We start from the raw sequence: 12978 nt of genomic DNA on the forward strand, positions 1-12978 counted from the left end.
AATATTTCATCAAGGCCAAAAATTAATAAATGAATATTTAGTAGAAGTAGTTCCATTAACTGACTTTGATGATCCAATATTAGAGTAAACTGAGGTAATAATTGCAGGTTCACTGGCTGCAATATGAAACAAAGCATAGTTTCATACTAGTTAGATGGATAGAGTTTTCTAAATAGACCACAGTCTTGGGGAAGGGTTTGGATCCAGCTCAGCTGAATTGTTCTCCATGCTCCATCACCTGTACTAGGTAGAACTCCATTGATGTAATGGAGATTCTACGTCAAGTGTAGACACTTACACTGTAAGCACCTAAATTTGAGTGCTTCAGTTCACAGGTATACAGAGAGTATACATTTAGCTTATATCCACCCATCATTAGATAACTCGTAGGCTGGTTGGAATAGCTGTAAAATCATCTGCATCTGAACTGGGACCATACATCTCCCTGATAGTCAGCAAGAAGGAATAATCACTTGTAAGGTGAGATTCATCTCAGTCCACAGTACATACCTGAAATAAGTCAGATGAGTTACACCATAAAAGGTGTATTGTTTTCCACTGAAGAAAACTGAAAGCTAGTTCAGGTAAAGACACCTACCTAGGGAGGACAAATCTCTCCTTAGCTCCCAAGCAATCAGGTGGAGAGATTTAAAGATTTGAAAGAAGAAATGAAGTGGCTTTTAGAATTGTTGGTGAGGGGGATCTCCCACAGGAGGAGGATGCCACTGATATCCCATCTGAACTTTTACTAGTAGAGGACAGATATCTGCCAGAGACTCTGACAGAAAAAACATCATGAAGTACTGATAAGTCAAGATGAGAAACATAATGTGATGGGGAAAGGAAACACTAGAAGGACTAGAGGCAATGATTCCATGAGTCTGGAAAATCGTTACTGATGTTTTATTTTCAACATATACAAGCACGAAACAACAGCAGTAGCAGCAGTCAGTGCTTGAAAGGAAAAAAAATGCAGTTCTCCAGATAAAAGTTGAGTTGTAGGTAAGTGATGGGAACTGCGAGAAGGATGCATCTTAGACATGCATTGCAGAGTTGGCAAAATAAAGATATAGCCTGTGAATTCACCCTCACTGACTGTGCAGGCTTTCCCTGTGGTTGTGGAAGAGGGATTCCCACACAAGAAATGGCAGATGTAACACTTCAGCTCCCCTGCCCCCAGCATATCTAGATTCTGCTGGTTTAAAACAGATCTTCAGCAGTTACAATGTCAATAGACTCTTATCAGAGACATGCTATTAGCTGTACCTCATTTTCCTGTACAGTTAGAAAAACTGTATAAATTGGTTATACAGATTTATCAGTCTGTTAGACAGAAAGACAAACTCTGGACATCTTATAGTACCTCTTAGCACACTTTTCCCAGTTGAATGAAGACCGAAATGATTGATCACATCTTTGTTAAGGATTGCAGGGGGGGACACTGGGAAACTGTGGGAGTCAGAGTTCATTGAAGTAAATCACATGTACTCTCTTGTGTTAGTGCAGAATGGCAGAGGGGACAGATGACCAGCGTGATCCAGTCTGTTTGATTTCACAAAACCAGTGAATCCTTGACTACAGGCTCTACAGGACTCTCATTGTGAAAAAGAAGGGACTAAAAGACCACAATTAAAAACCTTCAGTATGGAAAAGATGCAAAGTTTTCAGTAGGGAAGAAAGAGAGTTAAAAATATTATAATTTATCATTGAGGCCATAATTCCCTCTCCTCACCCATCATAGAGAAATTCAGTTCAAAAGAAAGACTGCAGAGTTTTCAAAGATTTTGCAGAGCTGGTGATACTGGTAAAATCAGCACCAACTTTGGTGTTTTAAATAGTGCTTTTTATACAAAGTCTATATTCTTTTGTGACAGTGCAGGATCAAGCTGACACAATAAGAGTTCTATCAGAAATAAAATTAATGGCACCACCACTAACTTGTTTCTGAATTCAGTATAAAAAATGTCTAGCAAGTGGGCAGTCAGAAGTGAAAGCATTACCTATTCCCTTTCAAAAAGGGGCAAAAATATATCCTTAGAAAGTTCAGTTCACTCTGGTGAGGGGGTGGAATGATTTTCACCCTTTTCTCATCAACTAGAATGCTTTTCACAGCCAAAAAAATCACAAGGTACAGTTAGAAACAAGACTACTTCTGTAGGAAAATGTGTTCATGTTAAATATGAATAGAAATTATAGCAACAGAAGAAAATGAAACTTGCAAGCCCAGAGAAATAAAACAACTTGTTATTTATGATAAACAACAGGGGATTGTTGTAGGTCTGAAGCAATCAAAAGAATTTTGCAGCACAAAGCACATCTGAACAAAAATAATAATAATACTTAGAATTCAGACTTTTCATTTATTGAATTGTTTCTGTACAACAAGCTTTACAGAATAACACAATACATTCTAATGCTCTGGAATTATTAATGAAACAACCTAGCTGTAAAAGAATATAGAGCTATACAGAACAGAGAGCTGTTATTTTGTTGGTTTACATGCTTCGTACTACATATCCATTGTGTGTACTTTTCTTTTCTGTCCGAAAAGTGTTCCTCACATGAGTTTTTAAGAGTGTAGGAGTACATTTAATGATTAACTGGGAGAAATAACTTTTTGATAATGCCTTACCATGTGTGGACATAAACTGGATCACAGTCTTTTATTTTAGTGGCTTTCCATTTCCCTTTGTTATTATTTTTACGGTACACAGCCCCATAGAAAATCTGACTTCTTCCATGGCTTTTCATTTATGCCCTTGTTCACACTTGAAACATCTGCCAAACTGAAAGGAGTGAATATAGCTCTTTCTCAAGACCCAAACATTAAATAAATTGGTGATCACTGTCAGATTACAAATTTTTCCTTTTAAACAACTTGCAAATCCCTAAGAAATATGATCCCAGTCTGCAAAACAAAATTCAGCATTCCAGAGGGGCGCAAGTCAGGACAATATTTGGTCTTATGACCAGTAAGGAAAACACCACATTCCAGTCAATGTAATCCATACAGTTGAAATTGAGAACAACCTTTAAATTCAGGTGTATTTAGTACTTTGACTTTCTTGTATTCTTGCTATCATGTAAGAACTCTACAGAATGATGGTCTGAAGGCTTTGTCAGGGGAGTATTACCTCTTTTTTTATTCTCAGCTGTAGTACAAGCACAGAAGGAAGGAATATTTTCCTCCAAAAAGTTTAGTCGAGTGTGTGTGCCCAAAGCAGAAGAATTCTTCTTACTTCTTGTGGGAATTCAACACAGCTTGTTAACCTTGGAATAACTGGAGAAAGAGAAATAATTACCCTACCGTATCATTTCAAGTCTGTCAAAATACTTTCTACCTCCATCAGGATACTGATGGTCCCTTCTCTACCCAGGAGCAACTACCTTCTCTGTTAGAGTTTTTGTCATCTTGCTAAATTATTAAGAATAATAATTCTTAATTACAAACAACAAAAACACAGAAAAACCTAAGGCGTCAAGCAAATATACCTTAAAAGCTGCTCATATGCCTGCATGAGAAATGTATCCAGGAGTTTAAATTATGAACACCTCTGGAGTGTGCAAAGTCTATCTAACTGACCTTTGAAGCTTTTGCATTGCAAAGAGCAAAGGGGATGAAATTCTTTGAATAGATTGTTATAACTTGTTCACCTAAGTCTTTCAAAGGCTACTGCACTGCCAAAAAGAGCATTTTATCCACAGAGATAGGTGAATATGTATATGGAAAGTTAATCACAAAATGTTGATAAAATGGGAAGAAATTCATGCAATAAGATTACATTTTATCTCAATTTTATTGAAACGAAATGGAAAGTTTTTTATATGTGAAAAGAAGGTACACAATGATACTAAAACAATTTTAAAGTAGAAAGAGGCAGAAATTCCATAGCTGCAAAGTACAAGCCATTCACTTCTTGTCTGGAATAGGAAAGAAGAAGAACCAAAAGCTGGATATTTCCGTAAGCGTCTTGTTTATACTTCATTGCATCTTCCTTTGAAGCTGTGGCTTTGATCACTGTTCACAGGACAGTGGACCAAATTGGCTTCCAGTGGTCAAATGGGCTTCCAGCGTGATACAACTGAACATTCCTGTGATCCCGAATGCCACAGGATTCCTTCATGCTAGAAGACATTCAGCATGATGGATAACATTGTGAGAATTTCAGGAAGGAACAGATATCCTAGATCATTCTCCTCTTTCTCCATGAACTCTTTTTCTCAGCTGTTGTTCTTCCTCTATATTACTTCTGTTGTGAATAGTTCCTTATTTATCTTTACTGCCCAGGCATATAACCTCACAGAAAAGTTTATGATACTGCTGAGTACAGAATGATAGAGACTTGGTCAAAGAGAAGAGAGTAACATGTAAACAAACACCTATTAGCTCAGAAGTCTGATTTCAGTCCCAGTTCTGCAGCAGTAAAGATCATCCCCAATTTTTTTCTCCAGACTACCCAAAAGCCCTGTGGAAATATGTTACATATTGTGGTAATTGAAGGCTTTATTCAGAACACAGCTGTGCCAGGATAAACCTGGTTCTCACGGATGAGTTTAGGACAAAATTTTGTTACTCTTTCTCCAACCTTATATTAACAGAAAATCCAGATCTGCAGAGCAGGATGAATAAGGTCCCATGACCTCTTGCTGAATAAAAAGTGCAAGGACCAAAGTTATGTTGGTGTGATCCTGTGAACTGCCTGATATTACACTGTTCTGCTTTGTCTTTGTCTGGACAAACATATATATATGTACTTTTTATTTTTACTCTGAATCCTTTTCTTATACTGAAAAATTGTCTTCACCACTGGATGAGTACTATCAGTGTATTTCATGCCACCATTGGCTCCTCCGCAGAAGTCCCTCACTCATTATGACAGCTTTTCTTGGCCTGAAATTATTTGATCTAAGTTCTTCATACTTCAGCAACATTTGTTCAATTCTTTTCATTCCGTCATGGAGATGTTGATCAGGTCAATTTACAACACTTTCTAAAAGTAACCTTTTCCTCACTAGAAGACCAACAGGTTCCTTTTAGAAAGCAAAACATTTTTACTGAAAATTTTCATACTCATAAAATCTCAAATTAGTTTGCAGCCAAAAATTTCATCTCCCCCTGAGAAAAAGGAAAAAAGAAAAAAAGAAAAGAAAAAGGAAAAAAGAAAAAAAGAGAAAAAAAGGGAAAAATAAACCAGCCCTACTTGCTCTTTCGTTTCATTTCTCTCTCTCTCTCTTTCCTGTTTAAGAATTTTTTTCACTCTTCCTTTTCCACTGATTTCTCAACCATACTCAATGAAGCTCCAGCTTGTAAAGACAAAGCATGCAAAAGCAAAGGAATCTGTTGGAAGAACTGTACCATTGCCAAGACAGTTCAAGGCTGTTTTCTCACTTCTTGGACATGGATCTTTGCATAGCACAGTATATTTTCCATTATCAAATAGCAGGATTTTTTAACTCCACTCTTCTTGGATACAGTCCTGAAATCCAGCCAGAAAGATCCACTGTTTTAGTAGCTCCTACCTTGCACATTAAGTGATACAGGATGACCAGGTGTCAGGTATTCTGCAGTCTGTTCTAGTAGCTCACAGCGTCCTGGGTAAATTTCAGTTTTCCAATATTTATTTCACTGGAAAGTGCATCTAACTGCCTGAAAGACTGCCTCTCACACTGCTAGGTTTCTCTGCAGCAGAAACTAAATCTAGTGAAACACAACTTTCTGGGACCAGAGCCAGGTCACTCTCAGTTCAGTGGCCTTATCTTTGAATTTACAATTAAGGGCTCATGCATGTCTCCTTTCATGAGAGGCAAACCTCATTCTTCCAGTGATCCATCCCCTCAAACATCAAACTGGTGCTACCAGTAGACTGCATCTTTGCACACATGATAAGATTTTGCTGGCAAAAATTGCTGTAGAGTTTTATTCCTCCTTGACTGAATATCTGTCAGTACCAAACTGATGTTAATTGATGCCTCCTTGCTGTGGTGGTGGGAGTTTCAGAACAGATGTTAATACAGCAATGAGCATGTAAAGGAAATTTAAAATATAAAAAAGGCTAACTTCTGCTTACAGGCTATATATACTACTGAAGATTTATTGAAAAACAAAATAAAGAATATACTTAGCTGCTGTGGGTGGGGCCTGAAATTAATACGTTCACTGCATTTTTCAAACTAAATCTGCATGAATAAACCTAATTCTCTTGCTCCTTAAATAGTATTTCAAATGTATCACATATCTTTTTCCTTCACCAGGTAAGCATCTGGAATACTAGGGCTTACTGACACAGTTTTTTCAATCTGGCACTAGCATCTAGCATGAGAGGCACAAGTCAGCTGAATTTAGAAAATATTGCTGCTAAATAATTACACAGTGTCTTTAAATTATGGCTTGCTGTTTCTGAAAATGACTGTATCATCCATCAAAGTATACTGTAAGCTTTTAAAATAGATATATCATGTAAATATATTTTTTAAGTTTACATATAAAAGCATTTCTTTTTATTTTGTATTCATATTTAATTCTAATTCCATTATTTGAGATTCAAGATGGGATACATCTAAATATGAAGCTTTTATACAGCCCTGTAAGTTATACAGTATAGTTTAATATTAAGATTTTACTAGACAGTTACACAGTACTCAGTTTTAATATGGAATACTTCATCATGTTCATTATCGCCTATTTAGACTCATGTAAACTGACACTCCTGAAATAAGCAAGCTTTAAAATGTTAATATAACTGTTATGACTCTTTTAATTGCAATAGACATCTCATTAAGTAATTTAATACCAGCGGGACCTCTTACCAATACACAAAAAAACATACTTTGCCCAGCTTTTACATACAGCACAATATGACAGATATACTTTTTTCCACAGTGGTGCTCATCAACTTTCTCTTTGCTATCCATATCCTGGGTGAGAATGCCTTGGCAGCAAGCTGCCATGATGGGCTGGATTAGCTGTCTTAAACCAGAGCACCTATGGTAAGGCTGTACCTGTCTGCTCAGGATTAACCAGCAGGACCTCTCAGAAGCAGCACCAGAGAGAGAGCTACCTAAACCATGGCCAGGGTGGAATTAGTTCTTCACCTAGGTGGAGAGAAAAACATGCATGACATTTCCATTAGCCTAGAAGGCAGAAACATCTGGTTACTTGGTTCAGCTCATCAGCAGGAGAGCCTGTAGTTGATTAGCCCTTCTCTCAGTAGTAGGCGTTACTACAGTCAGTGGGAATTACTAAACATGGTTTCAGGGGACTGACGTTAATTTGGCTTGCCAAAATAATATGCAATTTTTTAAGGAGTTTGTGTTAATTAGTTGTATAATTTGATGTGATGTGATTGGTTTTGCACAAAGAAAAGCAGGACAGGGTTTGCTATTAGAAGCTGCAGCAGGAGAATCAAGAGGTGGCACTTAAACAGTGCACAGTGTGAATTTGCAGTGGTGAAAGGCCTTAGTTCATGATCTAATTATACAATGGGATTCCCTTTCTCAAAAGCTAAAAGCCTTTTAATTTTTTTTTCTTCTTCTAAAATGTTTTATTTTGATTACTGTACTATTAATTCCTTGCACCTACTATTTTACTACAGATTAAGTCACTTTGTATATCCCATTTTGGCCTGTTTTGTATAATATCCCACTTTTACCAGGAAAGAAATATGTAAAACTATAAAAGTTGGCAATTTATAATTTGTATAATTCCTCACTGAATCTCTGCCTGCCTTCTATTCTCTATTCACTAACTCTTTTACAACTATTACTGGCAATTTAGGCTTCTTTGCTACCTATGGAATGGTAATCAGTGGCAGCACTGATGTCAGAATTACAGTTTCTGCCAGGCTAACTGATAACTGTGTAGTCTGGGAACTTAGAAACATACATGAGGTAGTCAACATCCTCTCATTAAAAGCATTTGCTGCCCGATGTCTGTAGAAAAAATTTTAGAACTGCACTGAAAAGTATCTTCTGAGGGCTCTGGCTGAATGAGAGGGTTGTTTAAGATTTTTCCTCAGGATTTGCTGAGTATGGGAGTAGGCAACTGAAGCAATTCTCAGAAATAGTATACCCTTTCACATTTCTCTGTTCTTCTCAACTTTCTTGCCTATTTGGATGGCAGATTCTTTGGGCTGATGGCTGTTTCTTCCTAAGTGCTTGTACAGTGCTCTGCACACTGAGTTGCCAGTCCTTGCAGTGGCCTCCAGGCACAGTTCTCTTAGACATGCCAGTTAATTAACTCACAGCTCTCTCCCCTTATCTGCCACCTCCCCATCTAGTATTTTAAAATTTCATGTCACCTCCACTAGCAACAAGAGGCAGTTTATTTATCACTATTTCCACAGGGAAGGAAGTCTGAAATATACAGTATGCCATATAGACATTTTCCAAATTTAGCTACATATTCAGGAGATTTGTCTCCTTAAACTGTTTGTGTTTTTAATGGCTACTGCTTCAGATCACCATTGAAGAGAGACTGTTTCCCTCCATGAACTCTCAGGTACCAAAATTTAGGCAGCATGGATGTACCTCAGGATTTCCATTTCTATCCTTCTGCAAAAAAAACCCCATGCTTGAAACCCTGTCTCTGCTGGGGATGGCCAAGAGAAACTTATTTGCATGTTGCTTGAGAGTCCTCTGGGGACTGGGGTTTCATACAAATCTGCTGGGCAATGGGGAACCTTCTCACACTTTGCTGAAAGTTTGCCTGAACCTTGCATGCTGACGTGCAGACTTCTCAGAGACATTCATAAATCTCAGAGTTGCCTGAAATCTCATACAACTCCAGTTTTCTGTGATACAAGGTTCCCTTATAAATGTTTCACAGAGCTCTCTTCTTCAAATTTAGAAAAAGAGGCACTGCATAGTTTATGGGATGCACTGTTCAACATCTAATCCCTGTGAAAAAGCCCTGTAGTTTAGGTAGGACTTCATATAGTAAAGCAAGTTCACCAAACACAAAAGAGAAAGGAGTTATAATAGACTCTTTGTACCATCAAGGCTTGGGAGATATGAGCTTACTGGCGGGAAGCTTTTAAAAGCCCGAGGTACATAAAGATTGGTGTCAAAGGAAGCATGTGTAGTAGGTATGGAGTGGAGTTGGTATTACATATAAATAAGGGGCAAGTGTATACTAGTGCAAAAGGGCACACTGAGCAGTTCTAGTAAGAGAAAAATGGAGTGGGGAAAAGCCCAAACATTTCACTGGCACAGAGCAGGACTGAGGATGCCTGGAGAGATTCCAGGTAACTTCAATTAGGTGCAGCAGGAGTGCTGGCGTCCATTAGGGTGACTGTCTGTACAAAGCTGAGCTGCCTGTCATGGGATCACCTGAACCCTTTATGGATTACAGACTTTAAATGCTCATCTGCTTGCTATTTATTTTCTATTTGAATATCAGTTATTACTGAAACCAGTTTGTTTGCCTTGAGCAGTCAGTAATTTATAGTCACTCCTCAGCTGCTTATAAACACTACCTACAATACTGACTGGTATTAAGCGTTTCTGATATCTCCTCAGTTATCTGCCTCTTCAACTGCCATTGCCTATCTTATGCCTAGATTTCAAGCTCATGGAGAGTGAATTTCTGTACTGCTGAATTCTATATATTAAAGCTTTTTGCAGAATGAGTTTCTGTATTATGTTCTCTATTTTCTCCCCCATCTATCACAGTGGTGTCCGTGACTGAGAATACCGGGAAATACAGTAATGTGAATACTAAGAAAGACTGATAAAAAATAATTAATGCATCGAAAAAACACTAAAAAAAAAAAGTGTTTAATTTTGTCCACTGAGGTCATTTCATATAAAAGGATGTTGTAAGACCAGTGGTTTAATCACTTTGCATAAGCCTCTTAGTTCAGTAAACAGACTTGAAAAATTCATCATTATTATCAGCTCCTGTGCTATATAGGGGTAAATATTTCTTACATCAGAAAGATCTGTCCATCAACCCATTATTAATTTACAAAAATAAAATAAAAAACTTCTTTGAGGAAACATATACTTTTAGGTTAGGTAGTCTTCTACAGTCTTATAGAACAAATACAGAAATATTTCTGTTAATGTAGAAAAGTTGTATTTTCACTTATTTAATGAATGGTGGTACCAATTAATGTAAAACCAAGGCAGAATTACTACGCTAGTAACCAGGACAGTGTATACAAATCTATATTAATTGTGAATTAATTATGAGAGCGGTAGATTGATCACCAGAATACAAAGAAAAATGTTCAGATTTTGCTTGAATAAAAAAAGAAGAAATGGATATAGAGATAAATCATGAATTTCCTTTCTTATCAAAACTGCTTTATCTTTCTTTCCATCTCTCCTGTCCCCTTCACTTCCCCAAGTGATGTTGACAGGACTCAGGCCAGGAAATTTTCCGACTGTGGTGCATTACAGAAGTAGCCTGAGAACAATTCCTGAATGAATGGATTTTAAATCCATCAGTGGTATCACTACTGAAGGATATACAGAACAGACAGCTTACAGAACAGAGCCTTACTTAGAAAAGCCCTGTAAGGCTGTAATTACTTGGACACCTGTATATACTGAGGTGCTCCCACATGAGTTTTTAAACTCATGAAATGTCAAAACAAAATTTTTATTTGTGTCAGTGTCATTAAAAATTTGCCTGATATGTTCACCCAGAATTTTCCTGGAGGGTCTGAAAAGCTTGGAGCCTGTTGTACTATCATTTTTGTTCCTGTTACTCAGACATATTTTCCCTGTGAAGCCCATTACAGCTCTGGAGTGCCCAGTCCTGTGAAAGGTAAATCAGTCAGAGGTACATAAGTCAAAAGCCTCACAACAGAAGTCACAAGGAAATCTAGTAGAAGGGAATGTACTGACACTACAGAACAGTTGCTGTAAATATGTAGATGCCTTTTCTTTATAACTTGTTATTTTAATATGCTCGTCATCTTTTGAAACAGGGCTGAATTCTCCATTCTTTATCTCACTTCCAGATTTGCTGAATCTAATTTTTCAGTTAATATTTCAATAAGTTTGAATGGATATGATGTATCATTAATAAAAAAGAAAGACACGATTAAAACTTGTTGAGACTTCTTATTCTAAGCTGAATACAGCTGAATACAAGAGGCCAACAACTTAAATTTTAAAAATGGTCCATGTATACCTAAATTTAAAACTACCCATTGTCAAATAAGCCACGTATTAGCATTTGAAAATAAGTTACCCTTCACACTGAGCAGAAAATTCCTTTTTTTAACTTTTGAGACACAGATTTTTTCCTACGACTATGTAATATTGCAGCACTTTACCTAAAATATTTCTGCAGTTTTATTCAAGCATTCACTGATGTTTGGACCTTGAAGCAAACTACAGAACGGCATATTGTAACGACTTCTGACTTATGGACTTATCAATGTCACAGGTTAAGGGATTTAATTGAGAATCTGTAAAATGTCAAAACAGAGAAACAGTAGTAGACAATATAATTAGACTGCAACACAAGGTGTTTGCAGAAAGGAGGGAAAAGAGTCCATTCAACTTTAACTTTCATATTCCTGACTTCTAAGCCTCATCTAGGAGAGGCCAAACATAGAACTCATATGGAATTGTGCAGCAAGATCCCCAAATTATACAAGTAATAAACTTTAAAAGCTTTTTTTAATAAAGGTTTAAGAGTAATGAGGCAACAAGGATTCACTGTAAGATAACGTTTCATTATGAAACTCAGTTACACAGCAAAACTATCAGTTTTCCCTTGTTGCCTTCCAAGAAAATGCTGTGACTTTCCAAAAGACATTATGCTCAATTAATTCCTGCTGCCATCCAGGCATGCTAGATGTGTGCTTCTCCACCAGATGCATTCTACATATAACAAAGTTGGCAGGCAAATTAGCATAGATACCCACCAGCAGGGATGTTAGTATTAGACTGAGTATAATCCCAAACTCTACCTTGAACCTTCCTTCTCTCTGGAGTGGTTACTCCTCACAACCTTCCCCGTATGTGCTCCTGAGCCACTTGTTTACATGCAAAATCAGATGACATTACTAACTTTACCTGCTCTTAAGCCCATTTTCTTCCCCTCAAGATTCACTTTTTGCTTTTTTCTCTTTGGCATTTGCAAAATCTACTGCAAAGGAAGGGTAACTAGTCCTCCCTGAGCCTGTGTTCCTCGGTCTAGGTTATCAAGATGCCTAACTAAAAACTGGATCTAGTATCTCCATGCTATGTGCAGTCACTTCTGTTTTCTGACTGCAATAAATTTAACTCAAGAACACTTTGGAGGAGAAGGCTGTCTTTTCATTACATGCTTAATATCCATTGCAATGGAACCTGGCTTCTAGTTCAGGGCCTGAAGGCATTTCACAATGAAAATAATAGACAATAATGATAATAAAAAGAAAATTGTCATCACAAGGAACTTGATTAGTTGTCTGCATCCTGGGTAAGAGTGCCTACATCTGTATAAAGTTTTACAATTTTTGTTTTGTTTAAATACAGTGCCAGTTAAGACTAATACTGTATTCCCCCTGATTTCCACACAGATAGATTTATGTCTCCGTATTCCAGTGAGTTCCTTTAGTTGTTTGAAATGCATGTCTAAAATTCGTGTATCATTCCAAATTTAAGCTTATGGAATCTTCACAGCAGCAATTGTATCTGGGTAACAGATTGTTTGTTAAATGGAAATGGAAATTATCAACTACATGAATTATTTCTTGTGTTATTCTCGCACCACAGTGCTTTGAGTCACGTGCTGCTAGACACTTACTGTGACGTGCAGCACTGTTTTTGATATACCTACATCTCCCAAAGGTATCATCATGAGACTTAGAGGTCTCAGCAGTTTCTCAATAGGTTAGGATTTAAAGCAATGTATACACATTATTTTCTTCTTTGAACATTACCCCAACAGCATATCCAGCTATATTGTCTTTTTTCTCACCACTCATACAGAGATAAGAAGAACCTACAAGACAAGCAATCAACTTGTGGTAGACA

The 12978-nt window shown here is 37.2% G+C and overlaps 2 long non-coding RNA genes across 3 annotated transcripts in view; one reads left to right on the forward strand and one right to left on the reverse strand.

Moving 5' to 3' along the window:
* The window catches only part of LOC116440092, a 177555-nt gene that overhangs the window by 118781 nt on the left and 45796 nt on the right, over positions 1–12978 (forward strand). The gene's annotated exons all lie outside the window — the stretch shown is intronic.
* LOC116440093 lies at positions 1534–9435 on the reverse strand. Its single transcript, XR_004238409.1, has 2 exons — positions 7000–9435; positions 1534–3280 (listed from the first exon to the last, which is right to left on the reverse strand). It is a non-coding gene; the product is annotated as an uncharacterized LOC116440093 (long non-coding RNA).

Source organism: Corvus moneduloides, chromosome 2, assembly GCF_009650955.1.
Source record: "Corvus moneduloides isolate bCorMon1 chromosome 2, bCorMon1.pri, whole genome shotgun sequence".
Classification (NCBI taxonomy): domain Eukaryota; kingdom Metazoa; phylum Chordata; class Aves; order Passeriformes; family Corvidae; genus Corvus; species Corvus moneduloides.